We start from the raw sequence: 17405 nt of genomic DNA on the forward strand, positions 1-17405 counted from the left end.
TTTCCCAGTAATTTCACTAACTATGCTTACTGCTTCATGGCGAAAATAAGCGCCGTGGTACCCATACAGAAAATATTCAAAACAAATTTTAAATACCAAAATTCAATAGAATTGACAAAAAACGTCAATATTACTGTAAAATTAATGTCTTTCTTAATGATGGCACCGATTGGGAATGGAGTGACCGCCCTCAGGCTATTTATATTATAAATTTGAAAGTATCGAAATTTTATTAAAAAAAAAAACAAAGAAAAAGCCCACTGAGTGTCTTGCGCCAGTTTTTTCTCAGATCAGATAACATATCCAATTTTGAATAAAAATATTTGAATTTCAATTTATATTACATACTTCAGCTACTAAGCCTCTTAGCTCATATGTGTTACTGAAACACAACCAATGGACGAGAATTAAATAAATTTCAATAAGCTGTAAAGAAATAATTTATTTTTAATTGTATAAAAATAATTATATGACATTTAAATAAACGTTATTTAACAAACAGTTGTATTCAATACCTTCTTTAACACAATATTGTCCTTTATACAAACGTAAAATTGAAAGAGGAATAGTTTAAAGAAGTTTTTTTTAGAAAGAGGTACAACTACTTGCGTACGTACATAAGTACACACACAATTTTATTGTTTGAATACTCCTCTCAAGATGGTTTACCAAAACCCTATATTTATGTGCAAAATATAACAATACCACATTTCTACGGCTCAAGAACGTGAGAATGTTTTGCGGAGAAAATGGTTAGTTTCACTGCTGGTACAGCAAAAACGATTACCATCTGTGAACGTATTGTCTTGCGTTCATTAAAATATTTGAAATTTTGACATTTCGGGTGAAATTTTGTGATACAAGAACAGAATTTTTTAATGGCTGACACAAAATTATTGTTAATTTCTTAGATAATTATTATGTATAGATGTGAGATTAAGGATTGGTCTTCGCTGCGCTCCAACTAGGTAACGCACTACCTAAGAACAATAGTTTTATTATTACGGCAACTATTGAGGAATTTGCTAGAAACTGTGAGAATCATAATGTTAACACGAGGAACAAGCATAAACTTGTTATGCCTACTACTCGATTAAGTCAAGTATGTAAGACTTTATTGGGAGATGTATGCTTCCACAATATGATCCCAGAAAATGTACAAAACAAAAGTGTTACGAAATTTAACAGAATTGTTAAAATGCGTTTGTGTGGGAAAGGTATACATATTTTTATATAAAAAAGCCCGCTGAGTTTCTTGCACCCGTTCTTCTCAGATCTGAGGCAGTCTATTTTGAATGGGTGGTAGTTTTTGACGTTCAATAAGTAATATTGAATCCTATTTTGAATAAAAATATTTGAATTTGAATTAGTTGCTTGTGTGCGTGGCACCATCTTGACACTAAATGGCATCTTTCCAATTTTATAACAAACGTTATTTTACATTGTAATTAATAAAATACAAAATACTTACTGATGATATGTGACCCCAGTGTCTTTCTTATTTCTTGTAGTATTATTTTAACAAAATATTACTACGCAACCCGGCATTTTAGTATTAATTATTAGCTAAGTTTAACAGATACATGTGGCACGTCAACGTCACACATTATTCGAGACTGGGTCGAGTACGGAGCGGAGACCAATCCTTAATCTAAAGTCTAGATAGACTGTGACAGCTGTCAAACTGATCGAAAGCAATAGCGGCAAACTGCTAGCCTCTTTTTTCAGCAACACACGCACACTAAAACACATAACTGACGTAGCGCGAGTGACGAAGACGTTACTGTCATACACACTAGAGTAATAAACCTGGCCTGTTTTCATGCATTGCCTAACAGCAAGAGGCTCTATCTAGACGTATAAATTATCTTAGGTTAGTCCTTTGAATTAGACCATAACTCCACAAAATGTAGCGATTCCTAACGAGCGGTGCAATTTGTAAGCAAGAAGTGAAGTTGAGTGCCAAATACATCCGAATAGTGGAATCGCACTTTCTACGAGTGATATATACTGCTTTGTTAGCTGAGGGCAAAATAATAATAAATTCTTAGTTAATTAATACGTCTAGATAGAATATGACAGCTATGATTTTTTCGCTACTAAATTAAAATTTTGTTAGTTAGTAATAAGTTAGTCAGCTCTTAACATATTTGAAGAGCTGTCACAGTTTGTTTATAAATAGTAAATGGGCTACATATTATAATAGCTTACTACGCCTTCTTATACTACAGAGTTGGATACTTGCTATTACTAATAAATATAATAATAATAATATACATCTCTTCCCACGTCTAGGACTACGTCACAATATATGTCATACTGACAGCTTGCTTTCATCGCTATTGTCGTGTCGCTCACATCTATAGCAAGTCCAAAGCGTTGTTTCACTCGAAAATAGTTTGAGAGCCGCATCGCAACTGATGACGTATTCTTAGGCCCATCACGTGACCCAACTGTCACGGGAAGAGAATACCAGGTGGAGTATATTATTGAAGTGAAACTTTTAATGCGACTTCCAACAAGGTTGCGTTAAACGTTTAACGCTACCTGTGCTGTAGAGTGCAGAGTCAACCACAGCGAAGATATTTAATTTACTTATTTATGTAATGATTCACCAACAGATTTACATCATAAATACGATAATTAAGCATAGAAATAATTTAAATTATCACTATCGTAATGTAGATCCGGTTATAGGCAAATACAACTTGGTCTTATTCATACGAATACAAAGGTGTATAAGCAAAAAATAAAATTAAATAAACGAATGTTAATGTGTTTTGTATTGTAAGATAGTTTTTGAAGTGTAAACTTCTTTACCGTCGTTGTGATTTGAAACACGGTGAAACGAAAAAGAAAAAAAAACACTTAAATTTATAAGATTTAACGTAGGAAGTATAATACAGTGTTTTGGTACCAGGCGATCAGATCGATATTGAAAAAGAGATTGTCTTATGTATGACGTGAGTATAACTTAATACATTGTCACGTCATGCGCACGACATATTACTACATAGACACCAGGAGAACATAAATATGATAGCGGTGATAGTAATGTCTTTCATAGCGGTTGAAATCATGTGTCATTCTACTATGCAACATGTACCAGGAGTTCAAATGCAGTTTAGAGGTTCATGCACAATGCAGGTTTCGTTACTGACATGTGTAGGTACTTTGTACTCACTCAATTTTATTGTAGCATGATGGCTTGTATCGTTTTCGGTCAAAATATTTAATGTATATTAATAAATGGAGAGCCGGTTTCTTCCTTCGGTTATAGTGCGACAACTACTGGACCCGTCGGAATAATACTTACATTATTACGTGTTTTGGAGAAGGTTTTAGTATATGATAAAGTGGTGATTAAATGAGAAATACCTATATAGTCGCAAAACAAATAAATCAGTCAATGACATTGCATTACTTCATTACATAGGACAATTCATCAATGCGCGGGCGCCGGTTACTTTATATGGCAAAACAACGTTCGCCGGGCCAGCACTTGTAGTCCAATAAAAAAACAGATGGAAACTCGTTATTAATAATTTTTTAATTATTTTTATTCCCCACCAAATGATTGGCGCTCTTTAGAATATATAAAAGCAATTATAATATTTATTGCAAGCACGACTATTTTTATGTTGTTAAAAAAGCGATTCACTCGATTGTATGAAACGTGCAGTCCTTGACAGATTGACAGATGACGGCTATAATCTTGTAAGAAAAGGAGATCCACTACGTTTTAAGCTACTGTTCACTTTCAAACTTACCCGGATTATACTTCGTGGCCAATCGCGTCATTGTAATTACTACTATTTCAAACTTATGTCAACTAACTTCACGTTTCATACTAAACTAAATTTCAATTTTTACTTAGGCAGTTAATTACAATAAATTTTTTCCTGTCTCTTAATACGTAGTATTTACATCCTCTTTGCCAAAGTCAAATTTGCAGCTAAAGTTGTTATAAATTTAAAACCAGGCACATGCTTCATCTTGCCAAAGAAATATTCCAGTGGTTACGTTTTATAATTAATATTTTAAACTAACATACTTCAATAACTGGTACATTCAAGTTGGCCAACGTAAATCGATACCTAAAATTCTCTACATTATACAATAATTAAAAGAGATAAAATAGTAAAAAAAAGTCACTAAAAATTATAATATGAGAATAAGATTGGTGCCAGTTACCACTTCGTTTAATTATATTCGTGTAGCAAATCCATCGTTTATACATGGGGTCCCTAATGGTGTGTGTGTGGTGTCCCTAAGACTTATAAATTAAAATTATACAATATACAAGCGAATATACGAACAAGGCGTGCAACAGAGAAAAACATCTCTAACGGAGATACACTCAGTTCTAGATAGAAAAGGAAAGTGAATCTTTTGGTTATGTAACCAATTTTGATTGACAAGTCGGAAATATTTCTTCAATGATTGGCATTAGCTCCTCAGTTTTTTGAAAATTGAACTAGCTTACGCACAAATCAAAATTGGTGACGTATTATCGCGCTGGCAGGTCGTGTATAAGCTAATATATTCTAAATGTGTGTGATATTCTTGTTAACTAATAAAAAAACTGGTTTATAAAAAGTTTATTAGCAGTTTATACTAAACGTGCAAAATAGTGCAGTGTTAATACACACAGTGGGCAGTGTTACAATGGGCGCCATATTGGAACTTGACCGTAGAGAAGACACAAGTATTTTAATTTCAACTCCCGAGTGTAGCAAGGGAGCTCTGTAGACTGTAGAGTTTTGACTTCTGAGTGAAACGAAAAAGGTATGTTAATACTAAACTTTTTAGCCCCTTTTGCGAGTTAATAAAAAGAAAAGATTATAAAAATAAGAATTGATATAGTTATAAAAATTTTTGTTTGGTAAACGATTTGTACTTTGATATTAATTATAATATCACTAGCTCTGTAAAGGGTTTAAATATTTGAAAAAATATTTTTTTATCAAAGGTATAAATTTTTGGCTTAATAAAAATAAACAAAATTGTACTACAAATAAAATTAAATAAATTTATCGTAAAAACTGTTGAAACATTTAAAACTATTTTAATATTTTAACAGATTATAAGAATTGAATACTGTTATTTCATGTAAACAAATATTAGAATACATAATATATAGAATACGAGGAATAATAAAAGGCTTGTTTTTATTTTGTTATTTTCTATTGATCACAATCAGATTATGCTTTTAAATACTGGTAGCAGTACGAACTTATTAACACTTATCTACATTTTCGTATCAATGCACCGTGAAAGTATTTGAAAATGTTCATTAACCAAATTCTTTACAACGGGCCTTTTTTGTTTTCTACTTAGGGTTCTGGCTGTATGGACTTGAACCCTTTGCCTGTCATAGTAATTGACAAAGAAACAAATCTATCTATCTATTTATTGTTGTCTAATAATATATTTAGATTGGAAAAAAGGGCGGGAAACTTAAGATCGGTCGCACGTAATTTTAATAATTTTTCATTTTATTTTTAAATTTCATGTAAATATTTAGATATTTTGATCAGATAAGTTGTAGTTTGTATATATTTTAGTAGTTAGTTTTTATTAAAGTGTTAATTTGTGTAAATTTCATCCTATTGGTAAGTCTTCTTTTCTTCACTTTTCTATAATATGATGGACCCCCCGGATGATCCTGGGGGGACAGCCCCTGATATAGGTCATGTAGTGACAATCTCTAATAATGACGAAGGTAGCACTATGGATACAGATGGTTCTGTGTCTCAGACATCTAGTGGCCGTAAAAGAGTGTCAGCTCGACCCAAAATATGCAGACACTGTAATAAAAGACGACGAAAACACCGTGGTGATAAGAAAGATATTAAGGAAAGTGATTGCAAATGTGTAGACATTACTGACAAACAAATTCTTTCCAAAGTCGATTCCTGCAATAATTCTTCTATAGTAGTAGAGACAATACAAAAAAATAACACAGACACTCCACAACAGCCACAGCCCCCTGTTGCAAGGCTGTTATATAACTCATTAGATGCTGCTCCTTTTGTTGTACACATTCAGAAACAGTATTCATCTCCCGATGATAATGTTACTTTACATCCAGTTACATTTGGTCGTTTTCTCAAAAGAAATTCTATTAAAAATATTGTGAATGGAAGTTTAAAAAGGATAGGCCGGAATAGGTTATCTATTTCTTTTTCTAAGTACCAAGATGCAAATGAATTTGTTGAAAACAAAAATTTTGAAAATGAAAAATATAAGGCTTTTATTCCATCATTTTCTGTGAGTAGAATAGGAATAGTCAGAGGAGTACCAGCTGAGTGGTCTGAAGAGGAAATAAAAGATAATGTTTCTGTTCCTATTGGCTGTGGTCCAATCATAAAAATTAGGAGAATAAAACGAAAGATGATGATTGATGGACAAAACCATCTTAAATGTACTGAGTCTGTGGTATTTACTTTTGATGGACAGTTTTTGCCTAAACGAGTATATATGTGCTACACTTCTCTTACTGTAGACTTGTATATATATCCTACTATTCAATGCTACAATTGTTGTCGGTTTGGTCATGTGAAATCTCAATGCAGATCTAAACCAAGATGTTTTAGATGTGGTCAAGGACATAGTGGTGATAACTGCTCTGTTCAAGATGATTTTATATCTTGTTGTTTATGTAAAGGTTCCCATATTGCAACTGATAAAAAATGTTTAGAATATGAAAGACAAAGAGCTATAAAGGAATCAATGGCTAAAAACTGTATTTCCTATTCAGAAGCTTCAAAGATCATATGCAGATACATTACTCTCATCACCTAACATCACTCCTAATACTTTTCCAACCCAGCATCAACATTCAACACCTAAAGCTATAAACAATACTTCATATAAAAAAACTGTTTTTGTTAAACCAAAGCCTCCACCTACACTTAGCAAAGGATATGACAAATCTGCTCACCAAGAAATTTTAAGGGATTTTAATATTCCCCAACCCTCTAATGGATGTGCATTAATTAACAAAGAAAATGAAAATCCTTTGGAATCCTCAGTAATTGATTTAATTATTTCTCTTATAAAATCTCTTAGTCAATCGAATGAATTTTCACCGTCCAACGCTGCCTTATTAGTTTCTGCAATTACTCAAATTTATAAACCAAATAATGGACAAAGTTCTTCAATGGAATTGTCAAAGCATCACTCCTAAAAAAAGTGATCTTATTTATTTATTAAATAAATATAAACCTTATATCTGTGCTCTTCAAGAGACATGGTTGAAACCAGGATCTTTATTTAAGATTCGTGGTTATTCATGTCTCAGAGAAGATCGTGTGGATGGGCATGGCGGAGTAGCCATGCTTGTGAAACACCCTCTTTCCTTTTCTCTCTTCTCTATTCCTTCTCACAGTAATGATTTTTCTATTATTGCTGCTTTAGTTGAAAATATCTGTTATATAATAATAATAATAATAAATCTTTATTTGTTGCAAAGAAAAAATACAATTTTGCTTAAAATTACCCTCGACCCCCAAACTAGGACAGCCCGTGACATGGGGGTCAGTCTCTTCCCAGTTGTGCATTGTAAAATGTCAAATAACAAACATCAACATATTTTAAGGTCTATGTATCTATTTATATACCTCATCCTTCTTCTGCAATCTTAAATGAAATTAAAGATATTATTTCCATTCTTCCGAAGCCTTTTATGATCCTTGGTGATTTTAACTGTCGCCATGAATCCTGGGGTTACTTATCTTCTAATAGTTATGGTAACACATTAATAGATATATTTGATTCAGTGAATTTGTGTATATTAAATGATGGTCGTCCTACGACGTTCTCATCCTGACGAAGGCCCAAGTGCTCCAGATTTAACAGTCACTACACCTAATCTTGCTTCTTCTTTGTCCTGGGATCCATTACGATCTACTTTTGGTAGTGATCACTTCCCACTATTATTATCATTTCCAACCTGCAATAATAACAATAAAGTATTACATAAAACTAATTCTCCTCGTTTAAAATATAAGCTTAATGATGTTGATTGGGATTTATATAAAGATCTAATAAAAAACAAAATTATTACACTTCCAAAAATTAATCCAGGTACAGAATCTCAGTGTGCAGATTCTTTAGCAAGAATCTTTATTGAGGTTGCCAATGAGATATTTCCAAGTAAAAATAGCTCTTTGGGTTTTATTCCTTCTCCTCCTTGGTGGGATAACGAATGTACTGAGGCAGTAAAGAGAAGAAAATATGCTGAAATTACATACTGTCAATGTTCCACTGATGAGAATTTTGAAATTCTTACAAAGAGTATGTCAGAAACTTCAAAATTTCTAAAGAAAAAGAAATTTGATGGCTGGAAAAATTTCTGCTATTCAATATCACCTGATGTCAAACCATCTCTTGTATGGCAAAATATAAGAAGGTTTAGATCTGCATACAAAGATTCATCTCCAAAATCAATCCCTTTTCATTTAGTTAATAGCTTTTTAGATAAATTGGCTCCACCTTTCGTTCCTGAAGACTTAATAATTGGTTACCCTGTAATAAATATAAATAATGATAACTGTTTTGGTTTAAACAGTATATTTTCTCTCACTGAACTAAAAGGTGTATTGTCTCATGTTAAGGATTCTGCTCCTGGACTGGACGGTATTCCGTATTCCTTTATCTCTCATTTAGATGATGATGCTTTATTTTATTATTTATCTCTTATAAATTCCATAGTGACATCTGGTAACATCCCCTCCACGTGGAAACGTCAAGAAATAATTCCCGTACTGAAACCTAATAGGTGTTCTTCAGACCATTCTGCCTATCGCCCAATCGCACTTTCTTCTGTTTTGATGAAAATTACAGACCATCTTATAAAAAATCGTTTAGAATGGTTTGTTGAGCATAACGGTCTATTATGTGAATCCCAATTCGGTTTCAGACGTGGGAAAAGTACTATTGATAGCTTAAGTATATTCATTTCTGATATTCAATTATCATTTTCAAATAATAAATCAGTAATAGCTGCGTTCTTAGATATAAATTGTGCCTATGATAATGTCGTAATAAGTATTTTAAAGAGTAAGCTTTTACAACTTAATATACCTCTGCTATTAACAAATTTTATCATAAACATGCTTTCCGAAAGATACATAATCCTGAAACTAGATGACAGGAAGTCAATTACTCGACTTGTTTCAAAGGGCCTCCCCCAGGGATCAGTACTTAGCCCAATATTGTATAATATTTATACACACGATTTAAAATCATCACTTAATAGTGTAAATGTTCTTCAGTATGCTGATGATCTATTAATTTACTGTCGTGATATTTCTATTGAAAAAGCTAGTTCTTCTATAACACAACCGCTGATAAATTTAAAAACTTGGTTGGACTTAAATGGCCTTGATCTATCACCTGAAAAAAGTACAATAGTTTTATTCACGAGATCAAGAACTCCTCCTCCTATTTCTATATTTTATGAGGGTTATCAGATTCCAGTTAAAGATAATGTTAAGTTTTTGGGAATTGTCTTAGATTCGAAACTAACTGGTATCCCACATTGTGATTACCTAAATGCTAAATGTGAGCGTACTCTTAATATTTTAAGATGTCTGTCAGGTGTTTGGTGGGGTGCGCACCCTTTTTGCATGAAATTGTTATATAATGCTCTTATAAGAAGTATATTAGATTATGGTACATTCTTGCTGGAGCCTGGTAGTGTTAAGGCATTTAAAAAACTAGATCTCATACAGTCCAAAGCTTTACGAGTAGTTTCTGGTGCTATGCGGTCAAGTCCTATCAATGCTCTTCAAGTAGAATGTGGTGATCCTCCACTACATCTACGTCGTCAATATTTAGCAGACAAATTTATATTCCGATCTTTTCAGTTTCTTAACCACTCTCTTTATAACAAACTTCAGAAACTTTCTCATTATATAGATTCATCTGCATATTGGTCAAATAAAAAACCACCTTGTCTAATCAATAGTTTTAAGAAATTTATCAACATAAAAGCTCCTATTCATCGATCCATTAATTATCCTCTTTTCAGTACTAGCTTTGAAGCATTAATGTTGCTTCCAGAAATTAATTTTAACTCAGATTTAAATAAGCACGATATTAGTACAAATTTTTCGTTTAATCTTCTTAAAAATACTGTTTGGGTTGATTACCAACATATTTACACAGACGCGTCTAAACATTCCTCCTCGGATCCCGTTGGTGTAGGTGTCTATCACGCTCAATTTAAAATATCACAGAAAATTAAACTACCTCCGGAAACATCGGTGTTTACTGGGGAATGTTATGGTATTTTTAAGGCTATTGAATATATTATTCTATTTAAACTTCCAAAAACAATAATTTTCTCTGATTCAAAAAGTGCCTTACAGTCTCTCAATAGGTTCCCATTTAAATCAAAAAACATTTCTTCTGTTGTCATAGAATTAAGAAATCTATTAAATAAATGCAATCACTTTAGTCTTTCTGTGTTGTCTGTATGGATCCCCAGCCATAGCGACATTCCTGGTAATATAAAAGCAGACCAACTAGCTAATGAAGCCGTGGTTGATGGCGACATTTTCCCTTATAAAGTTTTTTGCCAGGATCTAGGTGCTCTTCCTATAGTTCACCTTCAGGATTGTTGGAATAGACTTTGGACTGAAACTGGTCAATCAAAAGGCAGGAAATATTTTAACCTTCAGCCACTTATTTCATTTAAACCATGGTTTTTCCGTGCCAAATGCAATAAGTTAGTATGTTCTTCTATCATAAGAATGCGTTTGGGTCATGTTTGCACTCCTGTTCATCTTAACAGATTAGGCATTGTATCTACTGACATGTGTGAATGTGAATCCGATAAATGTGATCTAGATCACATTTTCTTTTCATGTTCTCTATACGACCGCTCCTCATTCCTGAATGATCTAATATCTCTTAATGTTCCTTTTCCTACCTGTATATCCTCTCTAATTATGTATCCATGTAAATTTTATAAAATATTGTCATCTTTCATTCTTCAGAATCATATCAAAGTTTAAATATTTGTAATGTTGTGTAAGTAGCAAGTATATATGTATATTTATGAAATTTTTAATATCCGTTTCAATCCTCTTTCTACTTATCTGATCCTTTCCCGTGTTCCGTATCCTTTTTTAACTTAGTTTCCCAATCTTTTAATTTACGTTATTGGCAAAAAGTAAACGCTATTGCCAAAAGAAGAAGAAGAAAAAAAAATAATATATTTATTCGACGCTGAGAGAATAAAAAAGCTTGATTTTAATATTTACGTTTTGAAAGGAAATAATGACTTTCTTTACTTTGGTGAAGATAAGAGTAATATCACTGAAACTGAAACAATGCAGTCGAGTCACGCGGTAATGAAGATAGGTTATAAAATATAAATTAACGTTAATCAACATAACACGTACTTTAACCAAAAACCGTAAGACAATGGTTAAAGGAAAATCAAAACTATTCAAAAAAACTAATAAAATATATTTTTTTTACCTTATCTCTGCCTATAATCATTTTTTTTTATGGAATAGGAGGACAAACGAGCGTACGGGTCACCTGGTGTTAAGTGATCACCGCCGCCCACATTCTCTTGCAACACCAGAGGAATCACAAGAGCGTTGCCGGCCAATAATCATTCGCGGAAACCTGCAATAAACATAGATTTCTAATATATATATATATCGATATAATTACCACATTTTTATTTTAGGTAAGTTGAAAACAATATGTGGGCAATGATGTTACACATGCGGATGAACGATATGGCATCACATTCAATTTATTAATTGGACAAATTCCAGAAAGAGATTTATTTAACAAAATATACTTATTTCTAAAAGCAAACATTTGTCAGAAGATTGGATTGACGACAGTCTAAATGCATTAGGGGAATGAACCTGGTGTATTAGGAACTTGTTCAGATCTAACGGTACCAAATATTGTCTTACGTAACGATCGAGTTTTCCATGAGAACATATGGCTCGCTTTTAAGCGTAAACACATGATCGGATTTGGTACGGCCGAACCATCGGACGTGGTCTGGTAGCAGACCATATTAGATGGTATGTCGCAATGCAATAGGCATTACTAATTTACATTTAAAGGCTACAAAATTATTATTCTTACAGCCCGGACCGTGCTGAGTACTACGCCCGATCAATTGGTACGATGTGCTCCATGGACTGTCCGATGGTCCCACCATACCAAATCCGACCATGTGTTTAGGCTATTACGGCTCTACGTGTTCAGGTTATACCGTTATTGGGCAGCTTGTCACAGCTGTGTTCAATACTGGGATTGTATAAAGTTTGAAATAATCTTCCAACAATCTTTATCATTTCGAAGTTAAAAGACGAACTAACTCCTTCTGATGGTGTGATATTTCTCAAAGTACAATTAACGCGTAACTTTCTGCTACGTACAACCAAATACGGATTAAGGTAGTAAAAATATATATAGTGAGGCTAAACCCAAATATATTTCACAGGTTTTATTAAAAAAATCTCATTTCAGTGTGTTAAACATTTGGTGCGATAAACTTATTATAAATCAAATCAAAATCACTTTATTCATGTAGGTGAAGGAAATGACACTTATGAATGTCAAATGTTTTCTTGTTTTTTTATTTCAATTTTAATGAGAAGGACTGGCAAGAAACATTGCCACTCTTTTAAATAAACATTTAAAGCTTCATCGTTTTACAAATTATTTTATTGACAATCTATTTAAAGTGATCAAGTATCGACTCGTAAGTAAAAAAACGTAAATGTAAATTAATACGAAAAACCAACAAGAGTTATTGAGTACAGTAATATCAATTGACATAAAGATAATTTATTTTTTTGATATTTCACGAAAGCTTGTTCGCGCCAAAACGTTTAACAACAGTATCAAAGAACATTGTTTACTTTGCCATACATTAGGTAGTTGCGTTTCATTCTCATCAAGTGTCTTGGTACATCGACAAACTATTTTTTCATATGACGTAATTGAATGTTAAGTACGTTTAAAAAAAATCTAAGCATTTTGTGATTATTTTTACTATTTTCCATATTTATGTTTTAGAATTTGCTGTCGTCTTAAGGTATATATACTCCCTTTTGTGATTTGAATTCATTCATTCCAAGAAGAAAGAATAAACTGTAGGTGCCGTTTAATAACTTATTTAGAGTTAAGGGCTCCTTCATAGGGGTTGGTGTTCTATTGTACAATAAATACCAGACAGTATACTAGGACTCAGTGAGCAAAAAATCAAGATATATATCAAAGCTTCTTTGACAATGAAGGCTTAATGTAGTATAGTAGATTATGTAGAGGATGCATGTTTCTTGACTGGTTCTGCGTTAACCACCTAAAATTGTATTATATTATATCGAGTAGGCTAGGTTGTTATATGCTCTTTACACATACATAACTTATAAAGGCTTGCACTGGTAATTTAAAAATATTATTGTTATTTGTTTTGAAGGGCGCCGTAGAAATTACTGATCTAATGAGACTAATACTCAAAGTGTCATGCGCAATTGCGATGCCTCCCAGAATTTTGGGTTCATTTATGATATCTGAGCGGTGTTGCATTTAAGTGGGCTGGGCGTTTCACTTATCATTATCATATCAAAGGTTTCTCCTCTCGTCACATTTCTCATAAAAAATACATTTGGCGGTACTTACATTATAAACAACAAAATTAGAAATTGCGGCTTATTGGCGGCGGCCATTAAATGAAAAAAAAAATGTGTTACCAAATTCAAAAGAATTGTTTATAAATGTTTGTGTGGTAAATGTAGTTTAAGATAAATAATTATATAACGGTAATTATATCATAAATATTTTTATACCACAGACTGAGAGCGGAGCGAACGCCCTCATGCCAGTGATCGCATATGCGTTCACTGCTTCAGGCTATTAAAAAAACTAACTAAACTTAATTAAAAAGCCCACGGAGTTTCTTACGCCCGTTCTTCTCAGGGATGAGACATACTATTTCGAATGGGTGATTGTTTTTGAGGTTCAATAAGTGATATAAAATATTTTTATATTTTGAATAAAAATATTTAAATTTGAATTAAATCTGTGACGTCAGCGTCATAAAGAACTTATTTTTTTTCATTTATCCAGCAACTTTATAATATATAATATTCGTATTTTTTATGCAATATCCAGTGTTTAGACGATTAGATTTGACGATTGAGTATTTTTCTTGCATCACTTTACATATATTGTAATTGAACTGATTTGTAAAACGATGTAGCTGTAAATGTTGATTTAAAATAGTGGCAATAAGTTTCTTTTTACTGATTTTGATTTGATTGGATTTAATTTGATTTGATTTAATTTTTTGATAATGTGCAAGCGAGAACTTTATACAAGTCTAATCTAATTGTTTAATCAAGCCACGGATATAAGGTATGGCAAATTCGCGCGAATCAAGCAACTAGAGAGAAAATAGGGTCAGCACTAAAAACATTTATTACATAAATATTATTTAACACCGCGCCTCGTACAACTGGTTACCGGAAGTAGGACTTGCGTGTGATGTAACCTTCTTATGGAAACGTCATTTGGGACGCCGAAATTATGTTGTCTTTGTGTTGCATTTAACATCAATGATGTAATAAACATGTTTATGTATATATATGTACGCTTATGATTTAGTTTATTTTTACACTTCATTTTGTAAGTTGAAATATTTTGGGTATTTTATTGCATTACTTTGCATAGATTGTGTATAAGTATTTTTTAAAATGATGAAGCTGTAAATATTGATATAAAACAATGGCGATTCTTGTCACTTGATCGCATAAAGCTCCACTTTTCCGAAATTGACAATAAGGGACCAGAAAAGCAGGACATTCAGCTGATGGTAATTGATACGCCCTGCCAGTTACCCCTGATCGGCACTACAATTGCGCTCGTCTCCTTGAGACATAAGATAAACAATATAGTTCCCCTATCTCACGTTCTTGTGAGACACTGAAATATCGTGAATAACGTTTTGTAGCCTAAGACCCACCTATCGCAAACGGGTTAGTAATAATAATGTATAATGAATCTAAATGAAAACTCCTAAAAAAAAGTAGTGCACAAAGTATAATAACATCATCCACGTACACAAAAATATTCATAAAATTAAAACTACTAGGCCAGAATATGTAAAATTTTTAAAGGACCAAAAGGCAAACATTCCGCATCGAACTAAAGAAAAATCACGAAAATCGGATAGTAAATCTCAGCGTAATCGGTGTACATACATAAAAAATACCAATCTACTTGGGAACCTCCTCCTTTTCGGAGTCAGTTAAAAATATTTTCGAAGGGTATAGTGAGCAGCGGTTAAATGGCATGTTCTTGGCACCTATTCCTGAGACATTCGTACAAAAAAAGGTCAAGTGCGAGTCGGATTTACGTATACTTAAACAATTTGTTATTTTTAAAGTGTCACTTCGGGGTTACTTATGAAATTTAATTTGTAAACAAAATTTATGAATAATGCGGGACGCTAACCCGTGACCTCTCGGGTTTCGTCCGAGTAGGTACGCATGGGTCGTAAACTTTGGTATATCTTGTTTAACTCTCAGGCTGTGGCTGCATCTACAGATCCATCCATCTGCATCTCATATTTCCTTCAAATTTAATTGGTATTACCTATACTTAATCTTATGCCAATGCAGCCCTTTCATTTATCACTTTCGGTTAACTCAATACAAAATTGGAACCGCCCGCGCCGTTCCTTGCATAAAGACAACAGGGTCTTCATTTTATGATTTCATTACAAATGTATAGTTTTCAGACTTTTTCCTATACTTGTAGAATAAGACGGTATTTCGTGCCAAATCCCTCAGGTGTAGGTCGACCGAAATGCCTTATAAATATTGATTTACTTGAAAGTGTCGAAATATACTTTTATTGCGACATAAACGGCCGTAGCTATAATACTTTAATAATATATCCTAACAATCACTTAGAAGTTTGATTTTTTCACAGCTTCAAGAGACTCTAGACTTGAGTATATCGTTTTGATTTTAACTCGATACTTCCACGCGTTCCCGAGATAAATAGTCTTGACAGAAAGACGAACGGACACATAAAAATGTGGTCCCATAAAGGTTGCGTTTTGTCCTTTTGAGGTACGGAACCCTAAAAAACACTTAACGAGCTAAAATTAAGCTAAATCTATTCATCTATTGTTATGCAACCGGGTCTCCTCAAAAGGATTAAATTTCTGACTGAACTAAGGAGATTAAATTTCTCCAGCAGATTGCAAGCACGTATTGCTATCCTTTTCGCTGCAATATATTTCCTGTTTCTGTCTTTCTTACACTTCTGTGTCATTGACTGCTGTCGTCTGTCTTCCTATGCATTCGGGGTATTTAAACTATTTCACCGCTCGTTACAAGCTCGGTGCGCTTCACTTCAACAAAAAAATCTACCAATGTTCTCATTTGCAAATACCTATATAAAATTTCATATCAACTCGACCTATGCTTCAAACATTAAAAATCACTCCCGGCAGTAACGTTACTATGTTCGTCATAGAAGGTCATCATAAGTGCCCGAGTACAATCGGTATTTATCAATGGTTTCATCTTCCCTACAGTTAACGTAACGTCAGGCGTACCTCAAGGCTCTATACTCCGCCCATTGCTTTTTACATTTTTTATTAATGCCATCTCTGATTGCTTTAAGTCTTGCAAGTTTGTATTATATGCAGCTGATTTAAAATTGTATTCCCAGTCCCACATTGTTGATTTCAATGATGTCCTGCTTATGCAGGAACACTTGAATAGGTTAGATGTCTATTGCAAAAGTAACAAACTATTTTTAAGTTACAATAAATGTAAGCATATCTCTTTTACGAAAATCATACAAAATTGAAACAAGATTTACACTAGGCGATCAAAAACTTGAAACAGTTACCTGTATTCGTGATCTTGGGGTATACCTTGATGCCAAGTTGACATTTAATGACCACATTGATCACATAGTTCTCTCACTCTTAAAACAATTTAATATTCTTTCATTAAGCCAGCGACGGAGTTTAATTGAATTAGTCACTCTGAGAAAAATATGTACGAGTGAAATTATATCCTACTACAGAATTACTTCATTTAATCGATTTTCATATACCAGCCCGTGCTACACGCTCTAATAATTTATTTCATCTCTCAAACACTAGGACAAATACTGGTATACGTACGCCACTGCACAGAATGTTTGCTCTCCATAACTCTAGATTTAATGATGTAGATATGTTTTCGTGTTCCTCTAAAACTTACAAACTCAGAATAAAACATATCCTGGCACAAACAGAGTAAGTTGGAAATCACATAATTTCTTCTAAATTGTAACAATGTCTACAACTGCATTATGTTACATTTATTTATTAACTGGTTGTCTGCTAC

At 33.0% G+C, this 17405-nt stretch overlaps 1 protein-coding gene and 1 long non-coding RNA gene across 3 annotated transcripts in view; one reads left to right on the top strand and one right to left on the bottom strand.

The window, feature by feature from the left end:
- Positions 1–17405, top strand: part of LOC126971368 (serine protease 33) — an 84429-nt gene that overhangs the window by 12453 nt on the left and 54571 nt on the right. The gene's annotated exons all lie outside the window — the stretch shown is intronic.
- LOC126971490 (uncharacterized) lies at positions 7830–11193 on the bottom strand. The gene is made up of 3 exons (XR_007730910.1): positions 10943–11193; positions 8072–9402; positions 7830–7957 (listed from the first exon to the last, which is right to left on the bottom strand). It is a non-coding gene; the product is annotated as an uncharacterized LOC126971490 (long non-coding RNA).

The sequence above is a fragment of the Leptidea sinapis genome, chromosome 23, assembly GCF_905404315.1.
Source record: "Leptidea sinapis chromosome 23, ilLepSina1.1, whole genome shotgun sequence".
NCBI classification, from domain to species: domain Eukaryota; kingdom Metazoa; phylum Arthropoda; class Insecta; order Lepidoptera; family Pieridae; genus Leptidea; species Leptidea sinapis.